Here is a 25,722-nt window from a genome sequence, read left to right as displayed (position 1 = left end):
CTCTATCTACAAAAATTTTTTAGATGCCATTAATGTGAAAAGCAAAATTGCACTCTTACTTGGCAGAGTACTAATACAATATGAAATTGGATAAACTGGCTTTTTAAAAATCTACCAGGTAAATTGGCTTGCAGGAAGAATGTGCTAAAAGAATGCCAGGGGTACTGTTCAGAATTTGACCCTGCTGTTCAAGAGGGAATTTAGAATTATACCATCTGCCATCAAAGCAGAGAAAAGGAAGAAGAAAGTAAGACTCAATAGAAGGGGAAAAAGGCTATAAATAAGCAAAGAATAACAATCCATAGCTAGAGATCCAACTATGAAAAGCAAGAAAAAGCTCCCAAATGGATTCTTTATTCTGAAGCTGCTCTAACTCGAACAGCTTTTATGCAAGCATAGATGGTAGTAACAGAATAGAAATGATGTACCCTGTCACTGAAGCCAACAAGATGCCTACAAAGAGAATCCAGCAAACAGGAAGCTAAGGCAAAATTTACCACGCAATCACTCCTCCAAGCTAGCATCTTAGAGACACTGTCAGTGTGTGCATAGAATGCCTTTGTGCCAAGTAAATTATTGTTCTTTGAAAATGGAGACAACTATCTTGCCTTTTGCATGGTCTAAATGAGTCTTGGAGGAAATCATTGTGTCTAAAGTAAGAAGTGAACATTCAGAACAATAGTTACTTCAGATGGACTTCCCTGCATGATGGGCCCAAAAAGTCAAATTCCAGGCAGTATCACACATCATCGTGTCTCTTAGAAAGTATGAAAAAAAGTGTATTGATATTATCCCAAAGTTATGAAGCAACAAAATGGTGACTAATTAATAAATTCTGTTCCCAGTGAACTCAGTGTTAGACTGGGCATGGACTTCAGGGGAATCAGGACTGGAGAGACTGGCTGTATAACCTTAGTTTGAGATCTTGTAGTAAGTTAGACAAATCATTGCTGATACAGTCCCCAGTCCTATTATTGTGAGGAAAAAAAAAAAAAAAGTAGCATAATTTAATTCAACTAAATGAATTTTCATCCTGCACTAGCTCCATATCAAGCATCAAAAATGTCATTCATTTTGGAATATACACTTCTAAAGAAATATCATAGTGTAAAATGTCTTGGAAATCTTTGAATACTGTTAGAGTTGGCTGGCTGAGGCACTTTGAACTGTGCTTTTCTTGTATTTTGGGATTGAGTTTTTTTGGTTGGTTGGTTGGTTGGTTTGGCTTTTTTTCACAAATACATACACCTGAAATATTCAGTAAGTTCCAAAAAACCTGAAAAGGAAACAAGTCCCAGTGGACTTTGTATTAGGCAACAATACCTACAAGATTACTAAATCCCATCAACCTAGAGTGTGGGGCAGGGTGAGGAGAACAAGATTTCTCCATGTGTTATTTTGTCCAGTTCCTCATCTATTACTCATATTCCTTGCAAATTATGAAATTAGCAACTTCAATATCTGTTTGCTACAACTCTTCTTTCAGTTACATAGGTAACTAGCTAACTATTATACTTAGCTAGTAAAGCACATATGAAGTTAATCTGAATGCACACCAACAAGTTGGTAAAATATATCCAGTTTCATATAAAATACTTCAGCCAACTTTATTTGTCATCTGTTTCCTCGAAATATCAATATCAGTACTCAAAAGTAAAGCAAACGTCTGCTCAGCATTTCTGTATTCCTCTCTTCGTTCATCTCTACAGATGTAAAGGCACTGCAGAAGTTATGTTCTTGAGCAAACATTCTCAGTAGGGTACTCAAATCTATTTTTAGGCAACTAAATAAGTGCTCTATTTTTCAGAGGTTATCTAGCCTTGATGGGAATGAAAGTTTCACTGTGATCCTTTGCTAAGGTATCCGTTAGATATTTTTCATTTTGCTCCACAAGGCTGCATCCTTCTGGGGCACTTTGTATTTGAAGAACACCCTTCTTGTAATGGTTGCTGAAAATAAAGATAATCTCCTGCCCTGAATGTTATGAACTCAGAGGAAAAAATCCTTTCCAACAGACCATAGACATCGACACACTATACAAGCCTCCAGTATTTGGATTTCTTTATTGCCTGAACTAAACACATTCTTACAGTAAGAAAATGCATCATGATATAATGGCCTTCCTCTGGGCACAAAGATCTCTAGAAATTCATAATAGCTACAAAAAAGAAAAGGATAAATCAAACAAAATCTCCTAAACATTTCTGCATTCTCAACCTTGTCCTGAAAAAAATCAAAACGTCAACAACAGCAGCAAAAAGAGCAGAGTCCTTCACCTTATGGGAAAAAGCTTTCCTGAATCTTGTACAGCTGAAAGAATATCTCATGAACGATTTATAGGCTGTACTGGAAAGTAAAATGAACTTACAGCAACAAGTTCAGCCTACTGAACATCATGTGCATATTATTATTAAATGACATATATGATACTGGTGATGTGTGACTGAAGTTATTTGGGGAAGAAGGGAATTACATCTTGTCTGACTTTCCTTGGAAGCGATTGGAAAGACCTTTAAATTCATTTGCTAGACCTTTAATAAGAATTGTGTCATCTGAAACATATTTCATACCATACATCATCTGATACTCTTGCAGGTCACTGTAAATAGCAACACTGTTAGAAAGAATGAAAATCACAAGAACTTCAGTTTTCATTATGGTTTAATAAGTATAGAAATAATGTTAAACACTTTATTAGGGTATTAAAAGTTACTGACCATCAGATTCCAACTCAGCTTCTAAGGACCAGATCTTGTGGAGACATGCGGTGAGCCAGTTTCCATGCCTCAACAAGAATAACTAATCATCACCAATACTGAAATCTAGATAAGTAAATCACTAGGAAAAATAATCTCTGAGCCTGCAACCAGATACAAGCAAAGTGAGTTCGGTGATGTTACTTTCAGATAGATGCAGTTGACCTGTAGAAAGGATCAGGGTTTGCATTGGATTGACATGCATTCAAACCAGTCCCACCACATCCCAAATGTTGTCCTTGGAATTCACCCTCTTTAGAAAGACTGTGTAGAAATTATAACTCTTGAATTCATACCATGTACTCAAACTCAGACCAGAAATTTTAAGCACACCTCTGCCGAATTTTCTTCAGTGATTTGCAGCCTCCTTTGAATATTCAGCTATCACTGATCACATTTAGCTTGTGTTCACAGTTCAGTTGGTGCGATTTAACAGGACAACACAGGGGTCAGTCATAGAATCATAGAATAGCAGGTTGGAAGGGACCTCAGGGATCACCTGATCCAACCTCTCCGACAAAAGTCTAGACAAGATGGCCCAGCACTCCGTCCGGCTGAATCTTAAAACTGTCCAATGTTGGGGATCAGTAATATTGCTATAATAAAGACGTAGTGGTATACATGTGTATGCCTGAGTGGTGTGGAGAGAGGTGAGAGGCCTTGGTATACTTTCTGCCTGAATTTGAATGACTTTCACACTCCTTTGTAAAACTGCAAGTTAAGTGATAGAAATCAGGCTATGACAGATTTGAAAAGCTGAACCTTGTTAAACCCCTATGTGGCAAAGCACAACTCAGAACATAACAGTACTGAAAATCACGCCATATTTTTGTTTTTAGTACATAGTAGCAAAAAGTAACTGTTTAAGAGAGATTTCAGGTTTTTAAAATGCATTAAAAACACACCACACAAGAAGTTATAGCAGATTTATTTTCCAATTCCAACCTTGAATCTTTTTCCAAATTTCTTCTACAGCCAAGGTCCAGAACTCAAATAGAAAAGACTTGGGCAAAGACTGAAATGTATTGGCAGCCCTCTGATTGAAAATTTCCAATACTCTTGCTTGTCAATACATGGCAATAGGTAAAATGACTGTTTCGGACTTACAACGGTGACAGCTCCTTCATCTCCTCCGTTTCCAACTTTTTTTTTTTTTTTTCCTTTGGAGTAACAATGTGTTACTCCAAAGAACAGAGGAGTATTTTAGACATGACTACCTGCAAACAATTCATGATGATATGAAGAACTAAGGAGAGGGTTGTGCCTCAAAGCCATAAAATATATCTAGAATAAGAATAGAAAAAGTGCCAGAGAAAATGAGGTTCCCCTGGAAGATCTTCTTACATTTTACTGTCTGAAAGTTCTAGAGCCAGACACCTCTCTGCACTGTGTTTCTATATTTAATTGGCTGAGGAAGGACCAGCCTTACAGTGCTTTTTCAGAAATACAGGGCCAGTCTAGGAGATCTGCATGTGATTTCACCTAGCTATGCAATTAAGGTAGACCTCAGATGCACAGCTAGGACTGCCATACAAAGTGAATCATTAGGCTCAGATAAAGGTGAGCAAGGTTTTTACGCTCAGACTTTTACCTCAAGACTTGTGTTCTGTGATTTGCAGCTTGCTCTGAGCATCTGACCCTCAGTGACTACATTTTGTTTCTGTTAAAAGTTTGGCTGGCAAGATTTAAATGGGCAGCTGTTACAGAAAAAGCAGTGTCAAAGACAGTTAATCAGTAACATCGCCGGAATAAATGTGCACTTGGGCTTGTGTGCATGTGTGAAGAGAAATGAGGGGAGAAAAATGCTGAAAATGGGAAGGTGAAAGTTTGTTACGTGAATTAACACGATAAGCATACATCTTGTCTCTGCAGAGCTTTCTTGTTAGTTCCCTTTTCCATGCTAGCATTTGTCCACAATGCATGCAATCTCCTACATGTTCTGTCATCAGAACCTAAATTTAAGTCCTTCGAAATGCAAACATTCTCATCCTACTGTCTTTAATATATGCTGTATATTTACAAATCTACTCATAATTATGCTCTACATTACTTACAGAAAGGTTAGCTATAAAAGTAGCAGCTGATCTTCTCATGCTAATCAAACTCTCTAGACCAACATGAGTTATAATTATGATGCTGGATGAAATGCTGAAAATTAGTTCCTTTTCCACAGATTCCTTACAGACTGCAGAGTCAAGAAGAAGCAGACTACAAGGGAATACAGACATATCTGCTCAAAACCACCTGAACTTTTGCCTCTTCAACTCATCTGCACTGTCTCTCCATGTTGAATAAAGGTGGTTACCAATTGAAAATTAATTCTGCTAATTTCATCTTTACTTGAAAAGCTAAGAAAAAATCCATTAGCTTCCTTCTCTAATGTGTCTTTGTGATACTGATAATCAACAATGAAGGCAGCTGAAACATTTTCCAGCTTTCCTATACTATATGATATTAAGGTAATCTATGTACAAGGCATCTCCCTTCACACTGCTCAAGTATATGCGTGTATATATAGCCTTAAGACTCTGGTAGGCATTTTATTGGTCAGAGACTGTAGTGTCTCCACCTAAAGATTACAGTTGATGCCTTCATCCTGCTAACATTTCTGTACCCAAATAACTCCATGTCAGTCACTCCTCCCACTGTTGTGGGAGAACTTTGACTCCCAAAGAGATTCCTATATACCACTTATCTGGAGGGGCAGGACTTCATTTTAGACATGTCAAACTGAGTGACAAACAAATGATGATAATGAGAATGATTAACACTACACTTCCTGTCAAGAACCGGGGTTTAGTCAATTATGTGCCCATTACAGTTACATTATTCAGGCAATATGACTTTTTAAAATAACGTGGTCAGACATACAGACATAATACAAATTTCTGTTTAGCAGAATAAAGATTTGAGGCAAAATTCACCTTTGTTCACAGAACAATATGAGTTTATAACACTGCTTTAGTTTTACTTAAAATATATTTTGAGGGGATAAGCCTGAATGATACATAGGCCCTGGGCCATTCTTACAAAGATACGAAATTTTATCTGTATAAATGTACATAGAGGAGTCTTGAGTATTACTAGATAGATTCTTGCATTGCCTGTAAGTCCAAACAACATGACATTTCTCATATTAAAAATACATTAGTGAATCAGTTAATGTAAAGGTTATGTTGATGGGACCTTACAAGTATGTTTGATTTATGAAATACGCCTGCTGGTGGTTTGTAGAAATTTCATAGGGCTTTTGGAATAGTTTCCAGAGAAGATTTGTATGATCTGCAATATTTTATGATTTATATACTGCACATACACCAGAGAAGACATTTCTAGCAGCTGTTGGTGCACTTAGTTCTCCTGAAAAGCTCTTCTTCTTGATGTTTTGCTGAAGTTCTCTCTAGAATCACGTACAGCTACGCACTGGCTTAGCGAGGCCCAGGGAATCAGCTTCTGAGGCTGGAAAATACCTGTGGATTCTGGGGGAATCAGGTGCTTGCTCTTTGGAAACATTCCCATTGCCTAAATTTTCATTATCCTGTTTGCTTTCCCTTTCTTCCTATGTACAGAGCAAACAAAGCCCACTGTGTTTCTGCTACCAATACGTGTAATTACCGAGTAGTCTACTAATGAAAGAATATATTGCTAACTTCTAAATTATTCTCTACTATAGAAACTGAATACAATATAAATACTAATAACTGAAATGTCTATACTTGGGAATCTATTCATTTTTCCTTGTTCTTTGAAAACATGAATACAACTATTGTTCCTGTATATTTAATTCCCTAATTTTTGCTTTTGTGTTTCCTAATTACTGACTGAAGTGGGTTTCCTTTCAAAAAATCTTAAAAATGTTTCTCTTTTAGAGGCATATATATCTTTTTTTCTCTCACTCCAAGATGTTTCAGAGATGCTCTAAGAATGTCCTGAGACATGAGCTGAAGAATCAATACCTGGATAGATTAAATAACATAAATTAAAGCTAGAAATTTAAGCAAGGAAGCAAATGTAATTACCCATGCCTTTTTGTACAGTAATAAACTAATTGAAATTATCGTACATTAAGCAATCAATTGAAATAAATCCATTATGACATTAAGACAATTAGTACATGATTCTAATGAGATGCTTGATGCTGGATAAACACATAGGTCTTGTGTTTCAGATTTCTACAAACAAAGCTAACATAAAATGAAACACAGTCCACTAACTTTGGAAAGGGCTGTCTTAAAAAAACAGTTACTTTGGGGGTGACTTGATAGCTTCTGGGATTAGAAATAAAACACATCCAAAATTTCTGTCACCAAGATTTTTTGTGACCCAGATATGGTGTCCTACTGACACTTCTACCAGGTTGCTTCCCAATCGTGTTATATGGTGTCCTACTGACACTTCTACCAGGTTGCTTCCCAATCGTGTTGTTTCTTCTCTCAGAATATTTCTAAGAGTGAACACTCTTGTGTGACTGAACCATTAGAGGAATTGTTCAGACATGTTTCCACCCCCACTCCCCCCCCCCCCTACACACACCCCATTTCTCTCATGCTTTATTCTAACTTTCTGTTTTGGTCTCTCTGACATGTATTATTTCCGTCACATCTTCAAAAATGCTGTTCCTGACATATTCTTTCTCCACCCTTCTTACCTGGAAGCATCAGAGCTTCAAGTTGGAGGAGGATTCACAGAGGCTACAACGGCAGCAGAAATAACATCTACACCATAGCATAATCAGAATTAACCCTTACCCATGCACAGTGGTTCTCATTATTTCAAGAGAGGACACTTTGGTCAACTTGACAGTGCAAGGCATATGAGAAATTTGCAGTATTTTGCCCTGTGGGAAGCTGCTTCACCTATTACAGAATTTCAGATATGGGTAAGACCAATGACTTACTCTCTCTATATTTGCTGAGAGACAAGAATATGGGGAAATGTATCTTTAAAGATATCTTGTATTATGTCATGCAAAAGCTCTTTTTAATGCCATGCTAACTCATTAGAACTGCGGATCTAAGTGGTGCAGTATATCAGAGACCAAGATTCCTAAATAAATAACACATCGTGCCTCATTTTGAGTATCTCTGTTCTGCTCTTCTGGTTTTACACCTCCCCATTCACCAGATGTACTCACACACCTTCCTGTAACAACTTCTCTAATTTACTGTGTCTCATGTTACAGAACTGTTCTGTTCCCCTAATAATCCTAGTCTAAATTGTTCATATGTCTCCCAACTGCTTCAACGTTTCTATACTTCTCCTGATGTTGTCTTTCATGTTTGGAACAGACTTCTTCAACTGTCAATAGCTTCATAAAGCTGTTTACTTCTTCAAATCCTTAATTCTAAAGCCACTTCTTTTTCTGAAAATTAAAAGACGTTATCGAGTTAGGGAATAGCCTTAACAGCAGCTATACCCACACCATGAATTTCCTTCTCTCAGAGCTAACATGTATACAGGCAGGCAGGGTTAGGAAGCCTGCATTGGTGCTGACAGTGCTGTAATTATTCTCAGAGTTTTCAACCAAGTCCCTTTTAGGAGTGCAAAGTCATGATTACAAAGTTGCATGCAAAAAGAATTAAATATTCCCATGGAAGCCCTAAAGGGGGCTAATCTAACTTGTGCTAAAGCTAATGGCAGATTCCTATTCTTTTCACCCTGAACGGGATTGGACAAATTTATTACCATTTTTGTTTAAAAGTTGTCTTTTACTCCTTCCATTTTGTCGTTGAAGTTAACGTAGCACTTACTGAAATACATTGTTTACATCTGTTTATCACAGCATGGCTACACGATCTTATGGAGACTGTTCAATGCTCGCTCTTCCTGTGCTTCAAACAACCCAAATGTGCTCAAACCTTTATCTGAAGATACTGTGCTCCAGGTAGTCCCTACAGCATACACCATGCTTTGTAGGAAAGATACATAAACTATGACAGGAAATAGTTCACCTCCAAACAGCTTGTAATGCAGGCATTTGCAAAAGATTGTGGAAATTTCCCTGCCCAATTCACGGAAAGTTTATAGGTCCAGCTGGGAACTTGGATTTTTATTTCAAATTCTGCACCTGACAAAGAAAATAAGGACAGTGTCTGTTTCACAAATGGCATCCTTACTTGTAGTACCATTAAAAATAGACAAAATATATTTAGGAAAAAAAAGATGGTGTAAACGAGACAAACTACAGAAACGCACAACTTCCCATACTATTTGGAAAAATGCTTTCCTTCATAACAGAATGAAACCACTGAAATCTTGGAACCAGGTTTTGACTTTTTAAACTTCTCATGTACTAAGCAACAGTATAATCTCACAACATAAAACAGTAGCTCTGCCACCTCTTGTGCAGAAGACACCTCTTGTGTCCTGATTTCAGCTGGGATAGTTGATTTTCTTCCTAGCAGCTGGTACAGTGCTGTGTTCTGGATTTAGTGTGAGAATAAAGTTGATAACACACTGATGTTTTAGTTGTTGCCCAGCAGTGCTTAGAATAAATCAGGGATTTTTCATCTTCTACCACCACGCCAGTGAGGTGGCTGGGCATGCACAAGAAGCTGGGAGGGGATACAGCCAGGACAGCTGAGGGGACACAGCTGGGACAGCTGACCCCAATTGACCAAAGGGATGTTCCCTACTGCATGATGTCATGCTCAGCATATAAACTAGGGGGAAAGGTGGCCGAAGGGTCACTGCTTGAGAACAGGCTGGGCATTGGTCAGTTTGTTGTGAGCACCTGCTTTTCATCTGCGTCACTTGTTTTATTTGGGTTTAATTTCTGGATTTGTTTTTTTCCTTTTCATTACAATTTACTATTATTATTATTATTTATTCTGATTCTCTCCCAATCCCACCGGGGGAGGTGGGGGGAGTCAGCAAGAGACTGCGTGGTGCTTAGTTGCCTGCTGTGGTTAAACCACGAGAGTGGTATTGACTCCTGAGCACAAACAGAAATAAAACCATCAAGGTACAGTTAATAATAATTTTCCAGTGTTTATTTATGGGTCTGATCAGTATTTCACACACATGCCAAATAGTAACTACTTATGCTTGCAGTCCCATGGGGCACAATGGAATTGCTTACAGCAGAACAAATCAGAAGGTGTTGCTTCCGTGTGCAAGGTAACGGTTAACAAAATGGGAGCTTATAAAAAAACCCACCCAAACCTTAGAAAAGCTATTTCCAGATTATGGGATGACAGATTTATACTTAAGCAGATGAACACTACTCAGTTAGAAAACAGAGCAACATAAAACCTGTTTTGAAATAAGTATAAAAACAGTCATTGAGAAGAACGTAACGCTTTCCAGTAACAGAATGAATGGTATTAGCCAGACAACACACAAAAAACCTAAACGGGTGGAGGTGGACTACAGAAGAAACCACTACTGGTAAACAGCCCATCACCTGCCTTCATGCAGTTCAGCTGCTTTCTGTATCTTTTAGAGCAATCTGTATTTATTTGGCTTCCCACTTACACACACCGAAATCTCCGGAAAAGAAAATATTCCAGGCTATCAGGTATGAACAAAAGCTCTCTACTTTTTCTCTTTTAATTTACTGCTACAATGACAGGAAGGGGGATTCTCCTACTCTCTCTAGGCTTCACCTTAGGGTTTTGCTTCTCAGGAGCTCCTCTTTCACAAACATCTCAAGCACTTAAAACCATGACTCATCCAAACCCACCTAAGGACAGCTGGGGTATGGAGGGACACAACTGCAGCTGGTCTGTGGAGGTGCTGCTCCACAGCTCCAGACCTAGCACAGCCCGTGAAAACCTCCCTTAAACTTTGCTGTTCCGGCCAGAGAACGCTGTGCACAGTGAAGTAATTGTAGTATTATGAGAGCTCATAAAAGCAGCTCCCACTGATTCTCCTTGCTGTCCCCACAAGACTAAAGGGTGAAACCTATAGTGAATCTTAAAGGGATGACAATTTACATCAGTATTCCCTGAGTGTCTCATCCTCCATCATAAGCTTCCCACTGCCCCCTGCCCCAATATATCCTAAGGAGGAAGAATTTCTTTCATGGTACTATCTAGAGGCATCCTTTTAAAGAGCTGCTGGGAAAAGTGGCAAGAGGTTCATTTTTCTTGGAAACTGGTGCATACCCAGCCCAGCACCTTCTTCTCATCACTGAGCTCCCTTATTCCCGTCCCTCCCTCTCTCCCTCCTCAGCATGGCCAGAGCTATGTGGAGGCAGGCAGAAAGGCAGTCGGCTGGGTTTGCATGCAGGTTTCTATGAGAAGGGCAAGCTGTAAAATTTGACTGTAGTCTGTGAGAAAAAACGGTAGGTGGAAGAAACACACTTGAGAACCACCTCAACAGGAGCTAACTTTCCACTCAGAAGCAATCCAGACGACTTAAAAGCCAGTATCGAAGTTCCTTTTATTTGACGGCAGCAACGTCCTTCGCGCAGAAAGCAGACAGAAGCAAGCTATTCTTAGCCGGGTGGTGGTACCTTTCGAAGCAAGTTTGTTTGCCTCCTGACTCCATCTGCTGGGAAGACACCCTACTACCTGCTGTCCGCACTGCCGCGCTTGGAAGGGGTGCGGAGGTGAATCACCGCGCATTCGCTCCCTCTCCCAGCCTTACTGGGGCTCTCCGGATAGTTAAATATTGGGCAGCTTGGAGCTGTCACAGCAGAGAAGTTGTTCTCTCCTGCAGTACTAGGTCCGTGCACAGTCACTCGACGCTCTCCCGCAGCGCGGGGGGTGTTGGCTCTGTTGCCTCTTGGATGCCCGCGTAGCAGGGGGCTGCTCTTCTCATGAGGAGAGCAGAGGCGCTCGGAAACAGGGTCTTCCTCGGCCTCTCCTTTTGTTTAAAGCGCTTACGTAACTTCTGGAGCAGAAACGGGAATTTAGATGACTTTGCCGTCCGGTGAATGCTGCCGTCACCCCCTGTTCGTCCTCCCGGCTCGGTGGACGGTAGGTGAAAGGCTCTCGCAAGCTGGAAGAGCAGCGGAGGAGACGGGGCGGCCGGGAGGACGCGGGGCCCCATGCCTGGGCCGCGCAGGGCGCCGTCCCCGGCAGCCCGGGCTCCGCTGCCGCCCGCGCGGCCGGGGCAGCGCCCTCCCGCCCAGGTGCCCGAGCTCCGGGGTCTCACCCCCCGCGCCCTCCCTTCCCGCGTCTTCGCCCTTCCGACAGGTGCCCGCAACGGGACAGACACGCTGGCTCGGGCGGGGAACTTCTCCGAGGCGGGGGGGGGGGGGAGGAGGAGGTGGGGGGGAGGCTGGGGCCGTGCCCGTGGGCGCGCAGGCGAGGAGCCGGCGCTGAGGGGAGCGGGGCGTCCTGAGGCGACGCACCCTCATGGCGGCCCGGGGACCCCCAGCCCCGCCCGGGAGGGACGGTCGGGAGAAGGGGCTTTGGGCCGCGCTGCCGCCCCCGACTCCTGCGGGGGGACGCGTCCCTGGCCGCCGGGGCGAGCGTCGCCCCCCCTCGGCGCAACGGGGCGGGCACCCCGCCGCACCCCGCCTCAGGCGGTGAGGCGGGAGCGGCGCGCAGCCCCCTCGCCCCGCCCGGCAGCGCCCCGCCGGCAGCCGGCGGCCGGGGGAGGCGGGCGCGGAGGAGGCGCCGCCGCCTCCGGGCGCTCCGTCCGCCCCGCACCGACGTCGGCGCGAATCCCCGCCGGCCCCCGGGGGGGGTGTGGGGGGGTGTGACCGCGTCGCGGGCGAGAGGAGGCAGATGCTTGCCGAGGCACAGCCCCGCCGGAGGGGCTCGGCCCTGGCCAGTGCCTGCCCGTGTGCCGGCTGAAGCGCTCGGCCCGCTCGCCCGCCCCCGCCGGGCCGCGGGGACCCCGCCGGGCCGGTGTCGGGGAGCGGACGGCGCCATGCGCCCCTCCGAGGAGTGAAGGGCCGTCCGGGCTGCGCCGGTGCGGGCGCCGAACCGCCGCGGAGGTGGCCCGAGGTGGCGGGAGGCCGGGAGAGGGGCCGCGCCAGCGCCGGGAGCGCTGCCACCGTGAGTCCCGGCAACTTCGCCGCTTGCCCGGGAGACCGGCCACGGGGCAGGCGGGGAGGGACACCCGGGGAGGGGGGGGCAGACCCCGGCTGGCACTGCAGTAAAAATGGGGGGGGGGGGGGAAGAGGGGAGAGGGTTGTAGGAGCTGCGACCCGCAGCAGCGGCGTGTGCGGTGCCACTGCGGGGCGGGGAGTGTCTTTGCTGGCCGGCTGTGAGGGCGCGGAGTGAGCGCGGGGCTCCGCGGGAGCGGCCCGAGCGGCGCGGGGGTTCCGCGGGGCATCCGGGCAACGGTGGATCCTGGAGTTTCCACTGCGGGTTTTTCAGGGGCGAGCAGGTGGCTGCCGGTGCGGTGTAGATGGTAGAGAGTAGCCGCTCGCCATTCTGGAAGTGCAAGGCGTTTAGATGACACCTGAATCACTAGTCCGTGCTTCTCATTCCTGTCCGATACTATTTCCCTGTTGTTTTTCATCTGCTAGACGGGTATCTGTACTTTGTCACTTCACACCGCAGAAGTAAAACCAACATTAGTAGGTTTCAGAATATTGCCACCGATGACGGTAGATTAATGTATGAGACTGTTTACCGGATATGTCCAAGCACAATATAAATGCCTGTCAATTTTGTCTTTAAATTGCTGTATTGATTTCATTCTTGTAGGCTTTTTGACAAGGGTTAACGTAGTTAAAAATTTGTAAAGTAAAGAGAAGAACTTTGGTTTATTTTAGTTACCGAATGTCAACTGTAACAGAAAGGCTGAACAAAAGAATTATTCATAAAAAGAGTAAATAGAAAGGTGTGTATTCCAAGACCTCTCAAAGTCAGTGTTGTCAGTTATCTAACAGATGCTTTCCTGCCCCACTTCTACGTACACTGGCTACCACTTGAACATAAGGGGAATACAGTGTGTGATATTCTTCCCAGGACTGTGCACTTTCCCTTTTACAAGAGTTAAGTAGTTTAGAAGGAATTAATCAAGACATCGCATTAAAATGCTTTTGCCTTTTTGCATGCCCTGAATGAAATAAAGCTCTTGCTTCTGCTTCTTTTCTCCTCCAGTGTTTGTAGGATGGTGTCCAGGTGGGGAACCCTTGTGTTTGGTCAGGGAAGGGTCCCTACTGTGCTCTAGGGCTGAATGTGGCAGGGCTGTCCAGCATAACATTTCTGTGCTACCAACAGCTGCAGGTGGTGTCGAGCTGAAGAGGGAATTTAATTCAGCGCTTGGAATCCTAAGCATTAATTGTCAAGCAGGTAAATTAAATACAGGAGAACTAATATTTCCTTTTAATTTCTTCAGACATGTGTCAGTCTCTGTCAGCAGGTAACCTTTGCTGAGTTACCTCTCTGGTGCTTACTATAGCTGTCATATGCTGGCTGATGTGAAATTATTCTGCATGAAGTAAACCGTAGTGTTTTATTACCTACCAGCATGTAGTAAAATATGTTAACTTTATAAATCTTCATTAAATGTTGGCCCTGTTAAGATCAACGGCAAAATCCTCATTAACCCCTCCAAAGAGTGGACTTCACCCTAGGTCTTCATTATCATTTATAGTGAGTGCCAGCCAACTTTGGTTAGAAATTCAAGTGGCAGTCTTTAAATTTGACTAGTGATGGCACTTCTAAAAACTTGCCATAGCACTGCTTTTGAATCATGGATAAGAGCCACACAGGTCTTAATATTTAAAAGAACCCTAGAGATAATAAACCGTACTGTGCTTTCAGGAGGAGTAGGCATTTCAGATTTGTCTTATGTTCCAATTTTTATGGGCAGTTTCATCAGCATGGATCATAAACAAGTTGGATTGCAGCTTTTATATGTACCATATTTTAACAGAGGTATTCAGACAGTATGGGGGGAAATATTATTGAATTATATTGCTTATATATCAAAGAAGTTCACAAATAAACTGTTAAATATTTGAGGTACTATAAAAATGTCAGCAAACAATGGAGCTATGTTACAGTTTAGTTCTCAGCAGCTCATAAGCTTTAATGGGAGATGAAGGAACAGAAGCATCTTTTCTAAAAACCTTGTTGAAATGTTACCAAATAATAATTCACAAGGATTAGCTTAATAAAATGACTGAATCCAGTTTAGCAGACTTTTTTCTTCATGTCTCCAGCAGAATGGTTTTGAAAACCATCTAAAAAAGTTGAGAATTTTCATTAAAGATGAAAACAACATGTTATAGCATGTTTTCTAAATTGTTTTCCTTCCAACTCTCTTCCAGATCGAAGTATATTGGAACAGTGCTTAAAGGCTAGACAGTTAGTATTATATGTTAATTTTAAATCTGTATCTATGGACTGTAAGAAACTAAATGGACACTTGCAAGTTCTCTTATATAATAATATTGGCGTGACTGACACAGCTGCCAATAATTTCCACTGATTTTATATAAGCAAAAATGGAAGAAGAAACAGCATATCATGACTTAGAATTCCTAAAAACCATCAGCTAGAAAAAAGACTTCTATATTTATTTTTAAAATTATGCATGCAAATACAGTTTCTGGGAAATGAGCAATATTTGAGTTACACTTGACTGAAAGTTGCTAGCAAGAACCATGAAATTCAGTTCTAAAATATGTCCATCAGTTCTACATATTATTAAGATGGTAAGCTCAGTTTTGTTTTATTTCTGGTAATTGATGTTTGAGTCCTAATTGTTGCCATTGAAGTCAGTATTGAAACTCATATTAATGCTAGCACATGTCTTGGTTTTGGCTGGGATAGAGTTAATTTTCTTCCTAGTAGGTGGTACAGTGCTGTGTTTTGGATTTAATGTGACAATAATGTTGATAACACACTGATGTCTTAGTTGTTGCTAAGTAGTGCTTATCCCTAGTTAAGGATTTTTCAGTTTCCCGTGCTCTGCCAGTGAGCAGGTGCACAAGAAGGTGAGAGGGAGAATGTCCAGGAGAGCTGACTCGAAGTAGTCCAAGGGATATTCCGTACCACAGAACATCATGATCAGTATATGAACCGGGGGGGAGTTGGGCTGGAGGGGCAGATCGCTGCTCGGGCATCCGTCAGCGGGTGGTGAGCAACTGCATTGTGCATTGCTTGTCTTCTCTTGGGTTTTATTTCTCTCTTCTTGTTATATTCCTTTTCATCACAATTATTATTATATTTTATTATTATTGTTATGTTTTATTTTATTTTAGTTCTTAAACTGTTCTTATCTCAATCTGTGAGTTTTACTTTTTTTTTTTTTTTTTTTTGAGGTGGGAAGAGTGAGCAAGCAGCTGCTTGGTGCTTAGTTGCTGGCTGGGGTTAAACCACAACAAACAGGTCATACCTGGGCCTTTCAGGGACCATCCTTTTAAGCACTGAGCACTTTCAACCGCTGTTTATGTCAGAGTGACATCCAGTCGGGTCCCTGCCTAGAACTACAAGCACAGAGTAAAAAATTGAAAAATTTACAATGTAAATAGTCAAGAGAGCCTAAGACATCTTGCCTAAGGCCAGGTAGTAGGCCAGCAGATGATGTGGGTCTGAAACATGAGTGCTCCATATGTAACAAGGGTATACCACGCACCTTTTAACAGGATTGAATGTTAATTGATCCTTTGATAAAGGTACCCAGAAATGAATGATCAGTGCCTTAAGGTTGTTATTTCCCTCTGATCTTGTTTACTTCAGTATGTACCTCGAAGTTTACTAGCTGTAGCCTGCCAAAGAACAGCACATAATTACATGTTGGTTTTGGTCTTACACCCACTTTCCATTTGACATTGTTTTCAGTCACTACCCTGCTTAGGAAGGAGTGGGTCTGGCTGCTAGAAGCCTCTGGTACATGAGGCAACGCAAGTGCCAGCAGCAAGACGTGCCACTGTGGCCCAGTCTTGAGAAGAAAAGCGCTGATCTCTGCATGGCTGCCATGCCTACGTGACAAATCTGCTTTGAGTACGCGAGATGACTGCTTCAGGGTGAGCCCAGGGATCTCTGCATGGTACTGCATTACAGAGGTGGCATTTTGTATGACAACTTGCTACAATACAGATGCTGTAACAAGTGGTTCTTGTGCAGAGAAAGCCTAGATGTAAATTTCCTAAAAGGTAATTATCATTCTTCTGAAGCCAGAGAATCAACTGCGAAAGATCACACAGCTAAATAGCACGGTTAATTTTAAAAAAGAATTTTGTGTGAAGGTCAGTAACACATACAACCTAGATAATTTGTGCTGAAGCTTTTGTTATTTTTGTTACAGTTATGCTTCTATGCATAGCTTTAATGGTGGGATTTGGAAAGTGGAAAGAATGGCAAATCTGTATGCCAGACTTTTTAAAACTGTGAACTGATTGTGCCTGTGAAATGGACAGACACACTGAATTGCTCATATGGCGAACTAGCTAATACAAGATGATGGCACATATTGGCCACATCTTAGTCAGTAAGGACACTTTTAACAACGCTGGGCTTGGTATTCACCCAGAAGTTACAACTGGAAAATCCATGCCTCATGCTGAAAGTTTTATTTATGGCCATGTTTCAGCTGGACACCTTTTTAATCAAGGTGGTACCCACAGATGTTCGAGGAGGCTTACTTCAGCTGATCTGCTGAACAAACCCAGGACATGGTTTTGCCTCACCAGTGAGCCTCTGAGCCATTCAGTTGGCTCCATGCTTTTGAGGTGACCCTTGCTTAAGGATATGGAGGACCCTCTGGTAGTGAGCTCCATTTGACTGCCTGTGCTACTTTGTATGGATTAAATTAAACGAAGGAACAACAAGAAATTTTGGTATTAAGCCATAGGGAGGAACTGGAGTAATTGGCCATAGTTGATAGGGAATAGCACTGGGCATGGGGGTAGCACTAAAGCACTTCAAAGGTATGCTGCCATGCAATTACTATGGTTCCAAATGTGCCTTCTGAATTAGGATCATACAGTAGACAGATGAACTAGTACTACTTTCAGCAAGATGCATATGAAGTGCTGTAGTCCTGAAAGGTAGATTACTGCAGGTTTCAGCTTAAACTGTGCACCCAGAGACCCAGGGCATCTGCAGGGAGGAGCTCTTCTGGGTCTGGGAGGAGATGGACTGATGGTGCAGGACTAGTGTTCTTACCTGTGCATACTGTACACAAAACAAACTTAGAAATGCAGTTCATGTAAGTGCATCTTGCCTACTGCACCTCAACATGGTTGCAGTACTCGTGGTTTTTTTCACAGTAATCCTGTGTGGTTCAGTAAAGTTGACATGGAGTGGCATCTATTTTAAAATAAGCTTCTGGACTTTGGCTTTTTTATCATTTACTTCAGTCGTGCACAATAGAAGACCTGGCACAGATTTGGCAGAATTATCTGTTCACATCACAGTTTCAGTAGTGTTTTTGGAAATAAACATGCATTTCAGTTTCTCCTGATGCATTTCAGTGTGGCAGTTCATTGTGACACTGTTTAGCAAATAGTTTCCTGCTTGGTCATATACAGCAGTGTATATAAAAACCATATCACTTTGTCTGTGGCTTTCGATGAATATTATTATTACCAAGAGTTAGATGAGTAATGCGTGTGCTAAATTTCACAGTATTTTTGAATCTGTGGTTTCATTATATTTTATTCATGGTAGCTCTAGCGGTATGTACTTTAAAGGAGTACAAGGATACGATGTAAGCTTGTTGGTGGCTTTGACATGTTAACTTTTGTTTCTGATGTCCTGATTGGGGAAAAGAACAGGTTAGAAAATCACTATTACTCAAAAGCAGGTGTTTGGAATGCCTTGCTATTCCTGGATGCGCTACAAAGTGCTGAGCTGCCCCTCCACAATTAGAAAAGCAGAACTTATTCTGTTGGTTTGTCCTAGAAATTGGATGCTTTTGCAGGCAATGCCAAGTGAGTTCACAGATGTATTTGGAAGTTGTTTGAGTCAAGATGAATTGTGTCTTATCTTCAGAGTTGTCTTCTCAGAACTAAGCTGACAATTAAAAATCTCTCTTTTAAATATGTGAAATGCTTCTGAAAAAACGTCAAGGCTCCATGGTTATGATTATACTCAGATATACCTGAAAAAGAAACTAAAGTTCTATTTCTTTGTTAGTGACTGGAATGAGACTCCACATTTGGCACAATTGCTTCAAAGGTCAACTGAATTTTTGGTGTGTGGTTTTTTATGGTGAAATATTTACTTAGCTTTCAGTGCTCATATAACAAAATTGCTCTAATCCATGGCACTGTTTAGAGTTCAATGGAAGAGCGAGAAAGGTAATCAAAGACTGAATAAATTCATAGAGTGAATTAGCCACTTCTGTTTCTCTCCGGCAGCGCTGAGGCGTGCTGTAACATGAGAAAGCTCATGTGGCTGTAGCATTTCAGCTGTGATGTGTGCAGATGGATGGCTCCATTTCTTTTTCTTTTAATTTCCCTCCAGCTGATATCAGTAATGAGTGTCAACTGCTTAGAAAAATCTCAGGTAGTTCTGCGATTTTATTTCATTGATACTGTTTGTATCTGGATCTTCCCTGCAGGTTGTGTGTGCCAGAGCAGTTATCTGTAGCAAATCAAGCTCTCTTGATTTAAGTGATCTGTGAAGAAATAACATGAACCCCACAAGTGATTTTTGCCTTTTAAATTTACCCCTGTTATGATGCAGTACCAAACTGGTGATGCTCTACACTGCCTCAGTACATAACCTGTTTGTGTCTCACTATCTGTTGCACAAGCTACGTTCTTCTGTGCAGAGCTATCACCATGGGATTTGCTGCAACTTACTTTCTTGTTGTTCATCTCCATTTGACAACTCTAAGTCTTAGTTACCTGTAGCCTTAGCCTGTAGTCTTAGTTACCTGTAGCTGTGCAGCTGCTTCATCACTAGGCCCTTCTCTTACATTGAGCTCCCTTTTCATTTTTGAAACATGATGGTGTAATTTGCTGTATGTCAGCTAACAAGCAGATGGTAAGCATCTTTGTATGGACAAGTAGGATTCCTCACAGAAGGGGTATGAATGCTGTCCCATAAAGTTACAGCTGTTTATATGTTATGGGGTGTCATCTCTCATCCACTGGAGTACAGTGAACAACAAAAGATAATTGATGACCTTCAGATGGTCATGATAGTCCCTTTCCACATTATACTAGCAGCCTGAAACACACTGTTGGTGTGAGCATTTCATACTCTTAAACATATTTTATCTCCTTCAGTCTGAAATGTTGAAGGACAGGAAAGACAGGATGCTTACACCTTCCCTACTTTTCTTAGAGAATTTTTAATTGGCTTTGGTAAAGAAAGGTATCCACTGAATTTCCTCATGTGACTAAAAGTTGGATCTCTCCTGATAAGAATTTCTCATCTCACCACTCAGTCAAACTCCTAGTGGGATCCTCACTTTCTTTTGTCTTGAAATCCCTACTCTCCAAACAGTATGGAAGTGGAATGGTAGGTTTGCTACTGTTATTCTCAGTTGTGCAGTTGCTGCTGGGGTAGAAACACTATGAAGACTGAAGGGTATGTGATGCAGAAATCACATCAAATAACAAAAAAATAAGAGAAGTGTTCCATAGAAAAGGGAGAAGTCAGAAGAAAGATGCTTTGAATGGTATGTGCACCTGAGCATTTAGTGGTAGCGTTGACCTCCTGGAAAGTTATGTCACAAATGCCTAATTAACTACTAGACAGCACAGTCCACCACTTGCATATATTGTAGCGGGGGAAATTTCATTTATGCTTCAGCATTTAATTTTGTGTATGCAGTGTATTGATAAGATAGATCACCGATACTGGTTTAGTCTGTTATACAGGTATTTGAGTGGATTATTGAATCTTAATGTTTTATATTGCGTGTCTTTCTAACAAAGGAAAATGGCAGACAAGGTTAGTGTGAGGCTGATTCAAAGGGTAGTTTAGTCTGACCAACTTAGAGCATCTCTGGTCAGTCTTTGGCTTTGCTTCAGGCTGTTAAGAACATCCTTTGAGAAACTGAAAGTAACTCATAGACAGCTGATCATGTGCTCCTGGCCTGCAGAGTTGTAGTGCTTGGAGTTTAGCAAATCCTTTAAGCCCCGATCTTGAGAAAGACTTAGTGATGGGAAACAAATTGGGTGCAAGGGAACTTTAATTTCCTGAGGGCCACTTCCCCTACTACAGACTGCTCAAGGGCTTGACTCATTTAAGCCCTTGAGCTTTTTGCGTTACAGTACAGTCCTCTGTGTTCAGATGTTGCCAAGCACATTTTGAGTTGAAGCAGGATCAAATAATAAATAATAATCATTGTTACCGTATGTTCTCACAGATAAAGTAGACTCAGTATTTTCTACTCTGCTGGTTTTTATTATACTTTTTGCCTTTATTGTCTCATGGTATTGGATAATACATGCTTTCTGAAGACTGGAGTAATTTCAGCACCGAAAAGAAAACATGCATGTTTGAATTTGTAAGTGTTTAAATGCCTGCTGACTTTTTTGACAATCAGATCTGCAGTGTTCTGAAGGAAATGTGTTTATCCCATGAAATACTTAATGTAATCAGAGGTCATTGCTGCAAAATACAGCAGGTAGTCACCATGTAACGGTATCGCTTCTTCTCTTTCATCTAGCGTCGAGATCAATTCATGTTCGAGATCTACATGCAAACTAAAGATCCAAGCCCACTCCAGCACTTTGTCATTGCTGTAGCTGTTGGAGTTGTCTACACAGTGATAGAAATGACACAAATCTTTGTATTTAAACTAGTCCATGGTGAAAACTGTAGCAGCTTTCCCTTTAATAAGAGGAAAAGAAGTGGAGCTTAGTGACCTATAGTGTGTGAGAAGTTAGGATGGTTAAGTGAGAAGGAGGTATATATGCAGTGTACACAGAAGGGGTCTTGTGGATTCTCAACTATTAACTGGAAGTATTTTCATACCCTCGCAAAATATTGGGACAATGTTTTATTGGTATCAAAGCCTATATTTTCTCTAATTATGTAAATAACTTGCAACATATGTTCAGTATATTATTTACTATAATGCAGGTCATCAGATCTGTTACAGCCATGCCACACACCACATCAAAGAATATGTTTAATGAGAGGTTTCTTGAAGTGATGAATTGTATTTTTCAGCTCATATGTAATTCCACGTGGAGAAATCATATGGGTGTAACATTTAAAGATAGTTAGTTATGCCAGTGACTTCAGTGTAGAATTTTATAAAACGTGTTTCAGAACTAATTTTTCTGTTGAAAATATTACATTTTTTCAATGAAAAAGGAAACATTTATGAATTGCATGAATTTTTAAATGAAATCTAGGTTTTTACTATTATTATAATACTTTTGCAGGTGAGTGGAACTTCAATTATGTATAAAAGTATTCTATTTATAGTAAAATACTATTTTAATTCAAACAAATGCACCATAATATAATAAGCATCTTGTACTCTGCAGTGGGCATGGTTTGGGTGGAGCAGGGATGCAACAGCCTGGAGGAGATACTGGGAGAGAATACAGCCCTATTCACATTGTATACTTATAAAAGAAGTTAACTGTCTCAGTCTTCAGTCTGTTGAATTTATTTATAAAATTTTAGCCAGGTAATTTTCGTGGTCTCTGAAAACCTCCTCTAGTGCAGGATATATTGTTTTGCTTATGTTTGCAATTTCTGGTCTCTCTTTTTCTCTGAGAAATTCTTGTGCTACCATGTGGTGGAAAATGGACTTGGCAGTAGATGGTTTCTGAGTCAGGACTGAACCTTCTACCATTTGTGTAAGAACACGCCCACACGTGTACAGCCCTGGTCTTCCTAGAGCTTTGGTCTGCAATCACAGTTTTGAGGTAGTGTCATCCAGTTTATGCTGCCTAACTGAGAGCAGATAGAACAAAACTGAAGCACGAAGGAGGAGCTGGAAGAGGTGTAAATAGTGTGGAAAAATGGGAATGGTTTCAGACATGGAAGAAGGATACTAAAACTGGAATTAGGAGTTAGTACTGAATGCCAGTGGAATATGAAGTTTGGGACAGGAAGCATTTGAGAAGGACAAGCTTGTTTGACAGGTTAGATGCTGAGGCACAAACTTATATATGAAAACCACTGGCATTCCCTGGAAGAAGCATTTAGGAGCTAGTAGGGGTCAGAGCTGGCAGGACACCAGGACAGTAGGAGGAAGTTGCATTGGAAGAGACAGAATTTCCTCCCTGCTTCCCCACTAAATGTACTGGAGTCGTGAAGCCAGGAAAATGAAATGGTTAAGAAAGGGAGAAACTGAAGGCCAGGGAAGGAGATTGGTACTGCAGTGGCAGACAGCTTAGAAGGAGCTAGGTGTGACTAGGAATTGTGAATGGTACTGAAAGAATGGAGAGTGGAAATAAGTGTGAAGAAGCAGCTAAAGTTTGGGAGGAGACAGGAGTGGAAGAGATGGAAGTTCATCATGGAGGAGCTCAAGGTGAGAGAAGCAGTACTCTTGACAATGTGCCAGTCATACAAGACCTTCCAGAGTCTCACAAGTATCCTGCTATCAGCAGATATCTGTGAAGATTTCTGATCCGGTTTTATTTTCCTTTAGGACTTTAACATACAGGATGTTAGTCTGTCACTGCTGTGACCAATTCAGCCCCGCTGACATAGACTTTTGTAGTGGACTTTAAAGGTCCTTGTCTCTTTCATGAGCCATTTTCACCATGCACTGCTGTAGTGATCTTAAGACAATGGCATTTATTCTTCATGGGTTTATTGTGTCAAGCTTCAGAGCGTAGGATACAGAAGCTGTCTGAAAACCTAGTTAATTTAAGCAATTCTATTTAGTTCATGGCATTCAGTGTGGGAGCAGGACTTGCTGACTGTTAGCTAGGTACCACTGTCTTTATCGTAATATAATAGTTTAACCGAAGTTCACAGACACAATTTGGGGAAAATTTTATCTTACTCATACAGAGAAGGGTAAGAAGAGTACACCTTCTGAACTTCCAGAAAGCTTCATTTAATGCACCAGTTTAGCTGATGGAATCAGTTTTTTTCCTGGACTGCAGGCAAAGAAGGAGAAAGATTCTGTTTCTCATATTCTTTTGTACAGACAGATGAGAACATTTATAGATGTCTGTAAGGGAAAAGTTCTGAAGCAGACAGAAGAATTGTGGATTGAGAGTTGGAGCTATTTGAAGTATGTGGTTTGAGAGAGGAGTTCTCTGTTCAGGGAAGAAATCAGGAAAGTTGAGTACCTACTGAGTCCTTTGGTGTAAGTGAATCAGCCAGCTGTAACTGATTATAAAAAGACTATGTTTGCAGAGGAGAGTGGGTTGATGGAAGCTTCTAAAATGATGAGGTAAAAATGAAATAAAAGTATGTATGTTAATGGAGCACACTCAGACATCCTAGAATACCACTAGAATGGCTAGAACATAAGAGATACAGAGAAGTTGAGAGAACACCTCAGTAATGGTGATGACATGTAAATCATAAAATGCTGGAGGTCAGCAGTCACTCATATGCACAGTCCTAGAGAGAAGCATCACCTACAGTACACATTAGAAGAGAAGCATACTGCAGTGGCAAATTGCCAGTGAGTGTGGAAGTATCATACAATGAAAAATGAAAAGCAGGTGTTTGAGAAGACGTACGTTAAATACTGCAAAGCAAACTGAAGAGATCAAAGCCTTCAATGTGTGCAGCTGAAGAATGTCTCTGGGGAAGGCAGCCAGCAGCAATGTTGCTGTTAAAAAAAGCAGATTTATAGTGGTGAGACATGCAACTCTTAAATCAAGAAGTAGCCATAAAAATGAGCATCAGTATTGGGGTACAGTTTTTGGGACTGACTACAGGAAATACTGAACGTGTGGCACAAAACAAAGCTAGTAGGATACAGGAACATTTATTCTAGGTAGATAAAAGTCGAAGGATACAAGTAAGCATCTAGATATCTCTGTAATAGACACTTCTGCAAGATTAATCTTGGATGTAAAGTTTAATTATTCATTAAATTTGAAAAAGACATTAAGAGCAGTGAAAACTGGAAAAGGATGTAGCCTGGCAGGCACTGTAATACTAAGTTTCCATGCGTGTTTGAAGACGGAGGGTGTCAACTGCTTGCTGCAAAATCTATCTGTAAGGCAGTACCAGAAGTGCATACTGCACTGTGATAACTATTTCCACGTCAAGCCCCTTCGCAATAAAGCCATTAATTAGAAAAGTAAGAAGCCATGGGAAAGGGTGCACTTGATGATGGCAGTAGAGAAGAAAAATGATAGGGTATTCCATGTATGCGTAGATATTAAACATCTTTAAAGCAATGAATCAGGAACAAATCAACACAAGAACAATCATGCAATGATACAGGAACAAAACAACCCACTCATGCTAAATGCCATCACTTCCAAGCCCTCTCTAACAAGCATATTCGTATTAGTAGATGCACAGTTTGGTGCTGGGAAGTCAGATAGGACGAGGAGGGCAGCTAATTAATGCTTTCCAACACTTTATCCAGAAGGTGGTGTTTCAGAAAAGCCTGCTGATAAATTGTCTACGCAAGATATACTGAGGAAGAGAGGTCTTGAAATAGCACTCTTACCAGAGTGAATGCCACTAAAGCCAGATAGTGTTAATCACATGATACTGGGGACATTTCTAAATCACAGTCACATCCAAGTCATTAGTGAGCAGATGAATGAGAACAGTTGAGCAGTGGAACAGATGCCCAGAGAGGCTGTGGAATTTCCATCCTTGGAGAAACTCAAAATGAGCCTGGATATGACCCTGAATAACCAGATCTAACTTAGAAGTTAGCCCTGCTTTGAGCAGGGGGGTTACTAGGTTATCTCCAGAGGTGCATTCCAGCCTAGTTTTTTTCTATGACTGAGGGAATTACTGTGGTCTAGAAAGGAGGCATCCAAGCATATCCAAAAATGGGAGAAAGGAGAAAGGGCTGAAAGTGCTAATCATCCCAAAGGAGCTGAGATTCAGAGTAGGGGTAGCAACTTACCTGCTAAATAGCAGAAATTATGTCATCTCTGTAAGAACTTGAAGGAGTAAGAGATTCTATTGCATGGTCCAAGAATTTTAGAAAATATGGACACAGTTTACCTTGAAATAAAATGGAACAGTCC

The 25,722-nt window shown here is 41.5% G+C and overlaps 1 protein-coding gene across 1 annotated transcript in view; it reads left to right on the top strand.

Moving 5' to 3' along the window:
- Positions 1-12,575: 12,575 nt before the first annotated feature.
- Positions 12,576-25,722, top strand: part of CALCR (calcitonin receptor) — a 169,674-nt gene continuing 156,527 nt past the window's right edge. Inside the window, exon 1 of the mRNA XM_074897996.1 lies at positions 12,576-12,709. The gene's annotated coding sequence lies outside the window, so the exon portion shown is untranslated. The remainder of the gene's footprint in view (positions 12,710-25,722) is intronic.

This window comes from Athene noctua, chromosome 2, assembly GCF_965140245.1.
Source record: "Athene noctua chromosome 2, bAthNoc1.hap1.1, whole genome shotgun sequence".
In the NCBI taxonomy this organism is placed as follows: domain Eukaryota; kingdom Metazoa; phylum Chordata; class Aves; order Strigiformes; family Strigidae; genus Athene; species Athene noctua.
Note: the sequence above shows the minus strand (reverse complement) of the source record. Positions and strands in the feature narration are given on the sequence as shown.